The sequence below is a fragment of the Dendrobates tinctorius genome, unplaced genomic scaffold (genome assembly GCF_039654945.1).
Source record: "Dendrobates tinctorius isolate UK_male_01 unplaced genomic scaffold, ASM3965494v1 ptg000031l, whole genome shotgun sequence".
In the NCBI taxonomy this organism is placed as follows: Eukaryota; Metazoa; Chordata; class Amphibia; order Anura; family Dendrobatidae; genus Dendrobates; species Dendrobates tinctorius.
In genome coordinates, this window is record NW_027361699.1 from 5,159,887 (window position 1) to 5,172,323 (window position 12,437).

Consider the following 12,437-nt stretch of genomic DNA (forward strand, 5'->3'; position numbering starts at 1 on the left):
CTGCCTCGACGCACAGAGCTGCTTTGTAAAGCACTTGCAACAATGCTGTCGGGTGGAATGGAAAACATTATGGACTGCACCAGTGACTCTTCGTACTCCCGCATTTTACGCTCCCGGTTCAACGTTGGTATGAGCCTTTGTACGCTGTCCCGGTAGCGAGGATCTAGGAGGGTGTACACCCAATAATCAGCCGAGACGAGAATGTGGGCGATGCGGCGGTCGTTTCTCAGGCACTGCAGCATGAAATCAACCATGTGCTGCAGACTCCCAACTGCCAAAGAACCGCTGTCCCCTGTTTGAGGCGTGACCTCGACCTGCTCTGCATCACCCCACCCTCGCTGTACATACTGAGTAGAGGTTTGTGTACCTCCCTCCTCTGGAGAGATGTCTTCCTCCTCCATCGACTCCTCCTCATCCTCCTCACAAAGTGTCCCCTGCCTAGGCCTTTGTGAGGAAACACGTAGCGCAGACTGTCCAGAAGCAGATGGCATTTGGGACTCCTCATCCTCCACCTCTTCTGAAACCTCATCCCTTAGTGCTTGCAGTGTTTGTTGAAGCAGGCAGATAAGGGGGACAGTCATGCTGACTAGTGCATCATCTGCACTCGCCATCCGCGTGGATTCATCGAAGGCACGCAAAACGAGGCAGATGTCCTTCATAGAGGCCCACTCAATGGTGCTGAAGTGTGAACGGCGCACAGTGCGACTTGTTTGCGCCTGATGCAGCTGGTACTCCATGACTGCTGCCTGCTGCTCACACAACCGCTCCAACATATGTAACGTTGAATTCCACCGGGTGGGTAGGTCACATATGATGCGATGTTCTGGAAGGCCAAATCGTCGCTGCAGAGCAGCGAGGCGCGATCTTGCCGTGCTGGAACGTCGCAAGTGAGCGCACTCTATGCGGACCTTGTGCAACAGTGCATCAAGATCCGGATAGTCCCTCAGAAAGCTCTGCACGACCAAGTTAAGAACATGTGCCAGACATGGGATGTGTGTGAGGTTGCCTAGGCCAAGAGCTGCCACCAGATTTCGGCCATTGTCACACACTACCAAGCCCGGCTGGAGATTCGCTGGCCCAAACCACACATCGCTCTCCAGCTTGATAGCATTCCAGAGCTCCTGCGCTGTGTGGCTTCGATTCCCCAAAGAAATTAATTTGAGTACAGCCTGTTGACGTTTGGCCACGGCTGTGCTCATATCGGTCGTAACAGGCTCCTGCTCTGCTGTTTCTGAGGAACTTGAGTAGGAGGAGGAGTCTATGTGTACAGACTGGAGTCCTGCAATCCGTGGCGTTGGAAGAACACGTACAGCGCCACTCTCCAGATCCGTACCCGGCTCCACAACATTGACCCAGTGGGCAGTGAGGGAAAGGTATCGTCCCTGTCCATGGTTACTGGTCCACGCATCGGTGGTCAGGTGGACCTTGCTACTAACGGCGTTTAGTAGCGCATGTTTTATTTTGCCCTCAACATGTTTCTGCAGGGCAGGGACGGCTCGCCTGCTGAAATAAAAGCGGCTGGGCACGTTGTATTGGGGGACTGCCAATGCCATTAAGTCCCGGAAGGTGTCAGTGTCCACCAGCCTGAATGACAGCATTTCAACTGCCAGAAGTTTGGCAATGCCAGCATTCAGAGACTGTGCTCTGGGATGGTTTGCCGAGTAAGGGCGCCTTTTATCCCATGCCTGTGCTACCGATGGCTGTGATGGATGGGAACGTGCTGTTATGGGTGGAATCTGACAGGGTCTCCGGACAACAGTGGCAGAGGTTCTTCCTTGGCGATCCTGTGAGGAAGCCGAACCAGCAGTGTGTGAGCTGGAGGAAGAGGGCCCAACACGAACTGAAGAGGTGGTAGGTGGTGCTGTACGTTGGCCTACGTCTTGAGGGTGTCTCTGCAACTCCAACTCGTGCTTGGTGCGCACATGTTTCCACATATTTGTGGTATTGAGGTTGCTGACATTTCTCCCTCTTTTGACTCTCTGATGACACAGCTTGCATTTGACAAAGCAAATGTCATCTGCAACTGTGTCAAAAAAGGACCACGCACTGCAACTCTTGTGAGCGCCCGGTTTGCCTTTGGAAGGAGGAATGCTCCTAACGGGTGCCGAAGTGGAGGGTACAGGCAACCAAGTCTTCCCCCTCCCTCTGCCTCCTGTTTTGGCCGGTAGGGGAATCTCTTCCTCCGAGCTGCTCCCACCACCTTCCTGTTGCTCACGCCATGATGGGTCAAGGACCTCATCATCTTCCCTCCCCTCTTCAAACAGCTGCTTCTCCGGGGTTGTCTCGCCAGCACCGTACGCACCAGAAAGTGGCAACTGAGTCTCGTCATCATCTGATGCGTACTGAGGTGTGCTGACCATAGGCACTGGCCCACTCGCCTCTTCAGATTCAGAGGGACAAAGAAGTTGCGCATCACTGCATACTCCCTCTTCTTCACATTCAGGAATGCTGCTTGGCTGGCCCCCTCTTTCCAAGCCAACAGATTCCGAGAACAGAAGTAGAGATTGTGATGGCTCCTGTCCATGTCTCTCTGACTGCCTGGGCACTTTGGCAGGTGGTGAAGAGACAGATGGTTGCTCTTCGGTGCTCTGACCCTGAGAGGATGCGGAAGTAATTGAAGTCGATGCGTTAGCTGCCATCCATCCGACAACGGCTTCAATTTGTTCCTCCCGCAGCAGTGGGGTACGTTGAGGTCCTACAAAGCTGCGCATAAAGGACTGTTGCCTGCTAAAACTGGGGGATGCTGATCCACTGGTGCCCGCAGCAGGCCCAGAATCCCCACGTCCTCTACCTGTAGAATCCCCACGTCCTCTCCCTGCAGAATCCCCACGTCCTCTCCCTGCTGAAACTCCACGCCCACGCCCACGCCCACGCGCCTTACTCCCTGCCTTCTTCATCTTGCAAGACTGCTTAAGATAGGCAAAAAAGTACAAAGGGGGGCCTTAGTGTGCTTATTCCTGAACAGCTGGTTACAGGTACAAGAAACACTAATTTTATGAAGTGTGTGTGTGTGGACTAGACTTTAATAGGAGCTGATGTGGCCTACACAAGTTCAAAATGTAGTGTTTGGTGAACTTTTTATGTGGTTTCTTTGTTTGAAACAAACTCAAAGTATGAGAACAAAGAATTGAAACTGATAGTATCACCAACTTTTTGGAGCTATTACAATGCAGGCAGGTAACCTACAATGCAAAAGATGAGGCTCCAAAAAAATTGGGTAATACTAATCTGGCTGCGCCGGCAGGGCACAAGCCAGAAAAAAAGGCTCCTCTATCTACTCCTATATAGTGTTTGCAACCAACCAATGTTGATGGATACGGATGGATGCACACTAATAGGAGAAGAAAAAATGAGCTGCACTCAGAGACAAATATGTGTGAGGCAGTGACGCACGTTGAGCGTCCTACAACCAGACGTAGCTGCAGGACACTCTACTCAGCGTGAGCTGCACTCACACACAGTCAGAGACCTCTCAGACAGCCGTCAACAGTGCAGCTAAGTGGGCACTGGCACTGACAGGCTGCAGAAAGGCTCCGCTGTGTACTCCTATATAGTGTTTGCAACCACCGTAGATGGAGACGGATGGATGCACACTAATAGAAGAAAAAATGAGCTGCACTCAAATAAAAATATGTGTGAGGCAGTGACGCACGCTGAGCGTCCTACAGCCAGACGTAGCTGCAGGACACACTACTCAGCGTGAGCTGCACTCACACACAGTCAGAGACCTCTCAGACAGCCGTGAACAGTGCAGCAAAGTGGACACTAGCACTGAAAGGCTGCAGAAAGGCTCCGCTGTCTACTACTAGTGTTTGCAACCAACGTATATGGATACGGATGGAAGCACACTAGATTGAAATTATTTAAAAAATGCAGCTCAAAAAATAAAAGATGTATGAGGCAGCAGTGATCACACTGGGTGGCCTACAGCCTGACGTGGCTGCAGGACCCACTCCACAGCGTGAGCTGCACTCACACAGCCCTTGCAGACAGCTGTGAAAACAGCGCTGCTAGGGAAAAGCAAGCTACAGTGGTGGTTTATGTAGCCTGGATAAAGCACAATATTGTTTTTAGAATCGCTATTTCTAACTGTCCCTCACAGTCTTCTACAGCAGCCTGTCCCTAACTGAATTCACAGCAGAGTGACCAGAAATGGCGGCTGCGGTGGCTTTTATAGTGCATCATGACATCATTTCGGCAGCCAATCACAGCCATGCCAATAGTTAACATGCCTACATGCCTAACAGGATGTGCCCACACTTCGGAGGATTCCCATTGGCTTAATCAAAGCAAGCAGGCTCATAGCATGATGGGAACTTCCTATTCCGATTCCGATCCCGGAATCCGATATGAAAAAAGTATCGGAATTAAGTATCGGAATTCCGATACCGCTGATATCGGCCGATACCCGATACTTGCGGTATCGGAATGCTCAACACTAGTGAGCACCTTAAAACCCTAAGTGCTTCTCAGAAGTTTATAACATTGATCTGGGAAAATAAAAAAAAATCAATTTCCCAAAATTAGCTCAAAATTTTGCATTTTCATCAGTATAACAGGAGAAATTGTGCACGACAGAGCTCAGAATGGAATGAGTAACATTGGAATGCAGACTTTGATGGAATTATCTGCTGGTGTCATGTCATATTTGGAGAGCCCCAGGTGTGTCTAAACAGTAGGAAACACCCATAAGTTACCCAGCTTTGGAAACTAGACCCCTCAAGGAATTTATCTAGATGTAAGGTGAGCACCTTTGACCCCTAAGTGGGGAATTTTACAACGTTGATCTGTGAAAAGAAAAACAATTCCCATAAAACTTTTGTTTTCGCCACAAAATTTTTCATTTTCGCAAGGATAACAGGAGAAATGGACCCCAAAATTTGTGCAATTTCTCCTGAGTACTGGCACCAGGTGGCCGGCTCACAGGAGACATGAGTGAGTGTGTCTAGGAACCGGGGCTGTGCAGAGTGCCAGAGTGTGCAAAGCATGGGCACAGGGACTCGCAGAGTAAACAGGATGAGTGTATGGGAGCACAGAGTGTACAGGACAATACTAGGAGTGTACACAGGAGTGCGCTGGATGCTAGATAGAGCAAGGCGAGTACACGAGAGCACATATGGCGTGTACAGGCAAGCACGCCCGGGTGAGAGCAACGCAGGGTGCATGCAAAGGTGCACGCCACAGTACAGAGTCAGACAGAGCATGCGCAGAGAGCATGCCGTATTGCAGAGTTAGACAGAACACAGAGCAGAGTGTAAGCACAGAGCATCTGCTGGGAAGTACGGCTAGGCAGAATATAGGAACAGCGCACAAGGCAGAGTCCAGGAACAGAGCAAAAGGCAGATGACCTGAATATAGCGCACAGCCAGGCAAGGACTAACAAGACCTAGCCAGAAAGCACAACAATAATCAGGCACCTGCCATAGGAAGAGGTAGCCTGATATAGCACATGAGTACAAGAACTTCCGGGTCAAGTCCTCCAGTATCATAGAGAGGACAAGACCGAAGACACAGCTGGGCAGAGCGCGTGTGCGCACTGGAACATAGCGTAACCATGGAGCTAGGAGCGAGAGGTGTGCTTGCGCACCCGACGGGACCTTCGGAGCGGCCGCGACAGCGGAAATAGTGACGATAGGCCCAGGAGTCCCGCCCCCAGGTGGTAGCGGCATGACAATAATCCACTAGATGCCATAGATGAAGGGAATTATGGGAAGGGCAACATGACAGCACAAAATGACATCTGCTTGCTCTCTGAAGCTTCAGTAGGGTGGGAAATGGTGCCAGTCAAGGGGAAAAGGTTTAGAATCGTAAATCAAAACTCAAAATGTTCAGATTTGAGTGATTTTCAGGAAATTTTGCTTAAATGTGATGCTCCACAGAGCAATTCACTCATCTTTAATCCTATTCTAAATAGGCTATCAATCACACAATAAATTAGTAAAATGTTCATTTATCAAGTTAAAAACTTTGCAAACAGGCTTAAAAGTGGGCGGTCCTTACTACCTGGAATGATAATGCCTTGGCTGCTCTCTTTCGGAAGGGTTTGTCAGAAACCGTAAAAGATACTATGGTGGGATTTCCTGTTCGCTCTGGTCTGGACGATTGTATGTCATTAGCCATTCAGGTTGATCGGTGTTTACGTGAACGCAGGATTGCACGAGAGGTGCTGCCACCGGTTGAACAGACGTCTGAACCTATGCAATGTGATAGAGTTTTGTCTAAGGCGCAACGTCAGGAGTTCAGAAGGCGTAATAAGCTGTGTTTTTTCTGTGGAGATGCCTCGCATATTATTTCTGTTTGTCCTAAACGAGAGAAACGCTTTGCACGCACGTTTTCTGTTGGTGGTGTTCAACTTAAGTTTCTTCTGGCAATTACTCTGATCTGCTCCCTGTCCACATTTTCCGCCAAGGCTTTTGTGGATTCGGGAGCAGCGCTAAACCTCATGGACTTGGATTTTGCTAAACGTTGTGGATTTCCGATGACACCTCTGCAGACGCCTATCCCTTTGAGGAGGATTGATGCTACTCCTTTGTCTAAAAATAAACCTCAGTTTTGGACCCAGGTGGTCATGCGGGTCGCCCCAGACCATCAAGAAAATTGCAGATTTTTGGCGTTGCATGGTCTGCATGATGCCGTTGTTCTGGGGTTTCCCTGGTTGCAAATTCATAATCCAGTTTTGGATTGGAAATCTGTGTCTGTGGTGAGTTGGGGTTGTCGGTGTGCCTTTAGTGAGGCTCCGGTTTTTTCCACCTCTCCTCAGTCGCATGATGTTCCTGACTATTTGGCGGACTTTTATGATGTATTTAGTGAGAATGAGTCTGCGTCTTTGCCTCCTCATAGGAGTTATGACTGTGCAATTGAACTAAGCCCGGGGTGTAAATTTCCCAAGGGCCGGCTCTTCAATTTATCTGTACCCGAGCACGAGGCTATGCGGTCCTATATTAAGGAGGCGTTGGAGAAGGGTCATATTAGACCATCCTCTTCACCCTTAGGTGCCGGATTTTTTTTTGTGGCCAAAAAGGATGGTTCTTTAAGGCCTTGTATTGATTATCGTGCCCTCAATAAAATTACTATTAAATATCAGTATCCGTTACCCCTGATTTCGGATCTATTCTCTAGAGTTAGAGGTGCTTGCTGGTTTACCAAACTTGACCTCAGGGGGGCGTATAATCTTATCCGCATTAAGCAGGGGGATGAATGGAAGACGGCGTTTAATACTCCGGAGGGACATTTTGAGTACCTGGTGATGCCTTTTGGGCTCACTAATGCCCCTTCTGTCTTCCAGTGCTTCATGAACGATATTTTCCGAGACTTTGTCGATAACTTTTTGATTATCTATCTGGATGATATTTTGATCTTCTCCAAGGATTGGGATTCTCATGTGGAACATATTCGGACTGTGTTCCGGATCTTGAGGGAGAATTCCCTGTATGTCAAAGGATCGAAATGCCTTTTTGGAGTACAGAGGATTTCATTTTTGGGATTTATTTTGTCTCCGTCAACTATTGAAATGGACCCAGCCAAGGTACAGGCCATTTATGATTGGGTTCAGCCCACTTCTTTGAAGGCCCTCCAGAAGTTTTTGTGTTTTGCTAATTTTTATCGGAAATTTATAGCAAAATTTTCTAGTATTGCCAAGCCATTGACTGATCTGACTAAGAAGGGTGCTGATGTGTTGAATTGGTCTCCGGAGGCTGTTGCTTCCTTTCAGGAGTTGAAGCGAATATTTACCTCCGCCCCGGTTTTGCGGCAACCTGATGTCTCACTCCCATTCCAGGTAGAGGTGGATGCTTCTGAGATTGGTGCAGGAGCTGTTTTGTCCCAAAAGGATCCTGTAACATCTAAAATGAATCCCTGTGCTTTCTTTTCCCGAAAGTTCTCTCCATCTGAACGTAACTATGATGTGTGGAATCGGGAACTGTTGGCCATGAAATGGGCATTTGAGGAGTGGAAACATTGGTTGGAGGGAGCTAAACATCAAGTTGTGGTCCTCACTGACCACAAGAATTTGATTTACCTAGAGTCGGCTAAACGTTTGAACCCTAGACAGGCTAGGTGGGCCTTGTTTTTTACACGTTTTGATTTTGTGGTCTCTTTTCTTCCTGGAACTAAGAATGTCAAGGCAGACGCCCGCTCTAGGAGTTTCTTTGCTGATTCTCCTGTGGTGACCAAGCCTGCTACCATCTTAGGCGAAGGGGTAGTTCTTTCTGCCATCTCACCCGATTTGAGACTTGCTCTGCAAGAGTTCCAGGAGGACAAACCTGAGCGTTGTCCCAGTGGAAAGTTGTATGTTCCTGACCAGTGGAAGAAGAGAGTGATGTCTGAAGTTCATTGCTCTGCATTGGCTGGTCATCCAGGTATTTTTGGTACTAGAGATCTGGTGAGTCGCTCTTTTTGGTGGCTCACCTTGTCTCATGATGTCAGGAATTTTGTGCAGTCCTGTGGGACTTGCTCCCGGTCTAAATCTTGTTCTCGCTCTAGTGGGTTGTTGATGCCTTTGCCGGTCCCCAGGAGGCCATGGACCCATATTTCAATGGATTTCATCTCTGATGTGCCGGTCTCTCAAAGAATGACTGTTATTTGGGTGATTTGTGATAGGTTCTCTAAGATGGTTCATCTTGTACCACTCCCTAAGTTGCCATCTTCCTCTGAGTTGGTGCCCCTGTTTTTGCAACAGTTGGTTCGCTTACATGGGATTCCTGAGAACATTGTATCTGACAGAGGAGTTCAGTTTGTGTCTAGATTTTGGAGGACTTTCTGTTCCAAGCTGGGAATTCAGTTGTCCTTCTCCTCTGCTTTTCACCCTCAGACCAATGGGCAGACAGAGAGAACAAACCAGACCTTGGAGTCGTATTTGAGATGTTTTATTTCCGCTGATCAGGATGATTGGGTTTCATTTTTGCCCTTGGCCGAATTTGCTTTAAATAATAGAGCTAGTTCTGCCACTTTGATGTCACCTTTTTTTTGTAACTTTGGGTTTCATCCTCGATTTTCTTCAGGGCAGGTGGAGCCTTCTGCCTGCCCAGGTGTTGACACTGTGGTGGAGAGAATGCACCAGATCTGGGACCAAGTGGTGGATAAGTTATCTCTCTCCCAGGAAAAGGCCCAGCCGTTTTCCAATCGACATAGGACCATTGGTCCCCAGTTTAAGATTGGTGATATGGTGTGGTTATCATCAAAAAATATTGCTATGAAGGTGGCTTCTCCTAAGTTTAAGCCTAGATTTATTGGACCTTACAAGATTTTGGAGATTATTAATCCGGTCTCTTTTCGTTTGGCTCTTCCTGTCACATTTAAAATCCATAATGTGTTCCATAAGTCCTTGTTGAAGAGGTTTGTTGAACCAGTTGTTCCTGGGGTGGCACCTCCAGACCCTGTATTGGTTGAAGGTAACATGGAATATGAGGTAGAGAAAATACTGGATTCCCGTCTGGCTAGACGGAGACTCCAGTATTTGGTTAAGTGGAAGGGTTATGGTCAGGAGGATAATTCCTGGGTCTCTGCCTCTGATATTCATGCCAAAAGATTGGTGCGTGCCTTTCATCGGGCTCACCCTGATCGCCCTGGTGGCGTGGTTGAGGGTTCGGTGACCCCTCCTCAAGGGGGAGGTACTGTTTTGAGTTCATTTTCCCCTTCGTCACTGAGGTCTGGTGAACTCCCTATTCTGGTAAAGGAAGGTAATGAGCCTGATTATCAGGCACCTGAGCCTAATGAGGATGACTGGCTGAGTGGAGTCACGGACGGGATATAAGGCTGCCGACGCCCTTCTGCCCTGCGGGTGATTTCTCTGTGGACTTCTAGGACACCAGTCTGATTCCTGCTCCTCTAAAGCTAAGTTTTCTGCTTTGCCTGTTAGCCTTTGTGTTTTGTTTTTGTTTTCCTTGCTTTTCTGGATTCTGCCATTCCCTGCTGGGGTGAGCTGAATCTCCTTTTGCTGGTTGCTCTGTCTTCAGATTATTCCTGAGTACTGACATAGCTTTTTTGAAGCCTAGCGTCTTCAGGGCCTTTTTCACTGTCAGTCTGTTGGCTCTTATTTTCATAGGGTTTTTCACGGATTGCAGACAGCAGCCTTCCTGTCCTTTCCTATCTAGTTAGCTTGGGCCCCATCTTTGCTCAGTCTATCTTTCTGTCTGTGTTAGTGTTTTCATCTTGCTTCACCGTCATTATATGTTGGGGGCTGCCTATTGCTTTGGGGTCTGCTCTGGGGCAGTTTAGATTTCCCCTTTCTTTCTTTAGGCCTATTTAATTCTCCGGCTGTGATCGAGGGGTCTAGGGCATCGTAGGAACCCCCCACGGCTACTGTTAGTTGTTGTGGATAGGATCAGGGGTCTGCAATCCGATAGCTACCAACCTCTCTGGTTTTCTGGACTTAGCTTGCATTTCTGTTTTTGCCTCCTACGGTGACTCAATCATAACAGAGATGCTTACAGATCAAGGGATCCAATTCATGTCTCGCCTAATGGAGGCTCTCTGTAAGAAAATGCAGGTGACGCAGCTGGTATCGAGTGGATATCACCCACAGACCAATGGTTTGTGTGAATGCTTCAACAGTACCCTCAAACAGATGCTCCGCATGCAGATTGAGACCCAAGGGCACAACTGGGAGCGGTACCTCCCACAACTGCTATTCGTCTACAGAGAAGTTCTGCAGGCCTCTGCGGGGTTCTTCCCCTTCTAGCTCCTGTATGGCAGGCGAGTCCAGGGACCCTTTGGGTTGGTAAGAGAATCCTGGGAAGATGAGCCAAACCCCACAGAAGTGTCCATCATGGATTATGTCATGTGCTTACGTGACAAGATGCAGACCTTCACGCAGTTGGTGCGTGACACCATGGTGCAGGCTCAGGCTGACCAGAAGCACTGGTACAACCAGAATGCCCAGGAGCGGACCTACCAGGTGGGTCAGAAGGTGTGGGTGCTGGTCCCCGTACCAACGGATGAGCTTCAGGCAGCCTGGGAAGGCCCATACATCGTCTACCAACAGCTCAACCCGGTCACCTACGTGGTCGCGCTTGACCATGCTTGGGGTAGGCGCAAGGCCTTTCATGTCAACATGATGAAGGCTCATCATGAACGTGAAGCCTGCATCCTACCGGTCTGCAACCAGCCCCAGGAAGGGGAGGAAGACCCCCTCCTGGACATGTTGGCCCAAGCCAAGGCCAATGGGTCCATTGAGGACATGGAGGTAAGTGCCTCACTATCCGAATCCCAGCGGTCACAGTTGTTGACCACCCTGGAACTCTTCTGGACCGTGTTCTCCAACCGACCCAGACGGACAAAGTTAGTGTCATGGTTTGGACAGTGTTCTTGCCCTGCACTCACAGGGTTAAGTGTACGTGGCCTCTTTCTGGATCTGGGAGGGGTATTTATACTCTTTACCAGGGTTCTCTGTCAGCTATACTGTTGTTCTGATTGTGTGTCTGACCCCCCTGGTGTGTGTGTGCACTGCTTTGCTTGTTTGCTTCCCGTGTATGACCCGGTCTGTCCCCTCACTCTGTACTCCGTCTCTCATTTTGGTATTATTGTCTTTTCTGGCTCTGACCTCCTGGCTTGGCTATTGTTACTCTGCTACAGTTTGTCCCTATTGTACCGTCTATTGCCCGTTCTGGTTTTCTGATCTATTGCTATGTCCTGACTATCCATTCTGCCTAACCCTTTGGTACTGTCGTGCCATCTTGTGCTTTGACCCTAGCTTGATCTGGTTTCTGTCTCTGTCTATGCCCCTTGGTAACATTGTCCTGTAGTTACCTTTCTAGGAGTTTTCCTCAGCTCCTAGCTCTCTGGAGTTTAGACCATGCCCTCAGCAGTCACATGCTTCAGGTCCTGTGAGCCTGGAGAATGCATCGTCACCACTGCTGCCCCATTCCACAGGTATCTTTGTGCACAGTTTTGTACTCAGGACACACGTACTGGCTCAGTGAGCAGGTGCAGTGCGGTGTTCCTGACATTATAGCTGACCAAAACATCAAGGCTGATGCCTTATCCCGAAGCTTTGATTCGGTGTCCCCTCCAGAACCACCCTCCTCCATTCTTCAGCCAGGAGTAGTGGTTGCCAAAATCTCATCTGAGTTACAGTGAGGGATTTTGGAAGCCCAGGCTCGGGCTCCGGGTGGTAAACCCCCTGGTAAATTGTTTGTACTGGAACGTTTTCGTCTCAGACTTATGCAGGAATTTCACAATTCTGTGTTGAGTGCTCATCCTGGGATTGCAGCTACCCGTGGGGCAATTGCGAGGGGTTTCTGGTGGCCCTCTATGGTAACAGATATTAAAAAGTTTGTGACTGCATGTGGGGTGTGCGCTCGTTCTGAAAGTTCTCAGGTCCGGCAGGCCGGGGAGTTGGTGCCTTTGCCAATTCAAGATAGACCATGGACACATTTGTCCATGGATTTTTTCACAAATCTTCCTCCTTCCAGGGGAAACTCGATGATATGGGTGGTGGT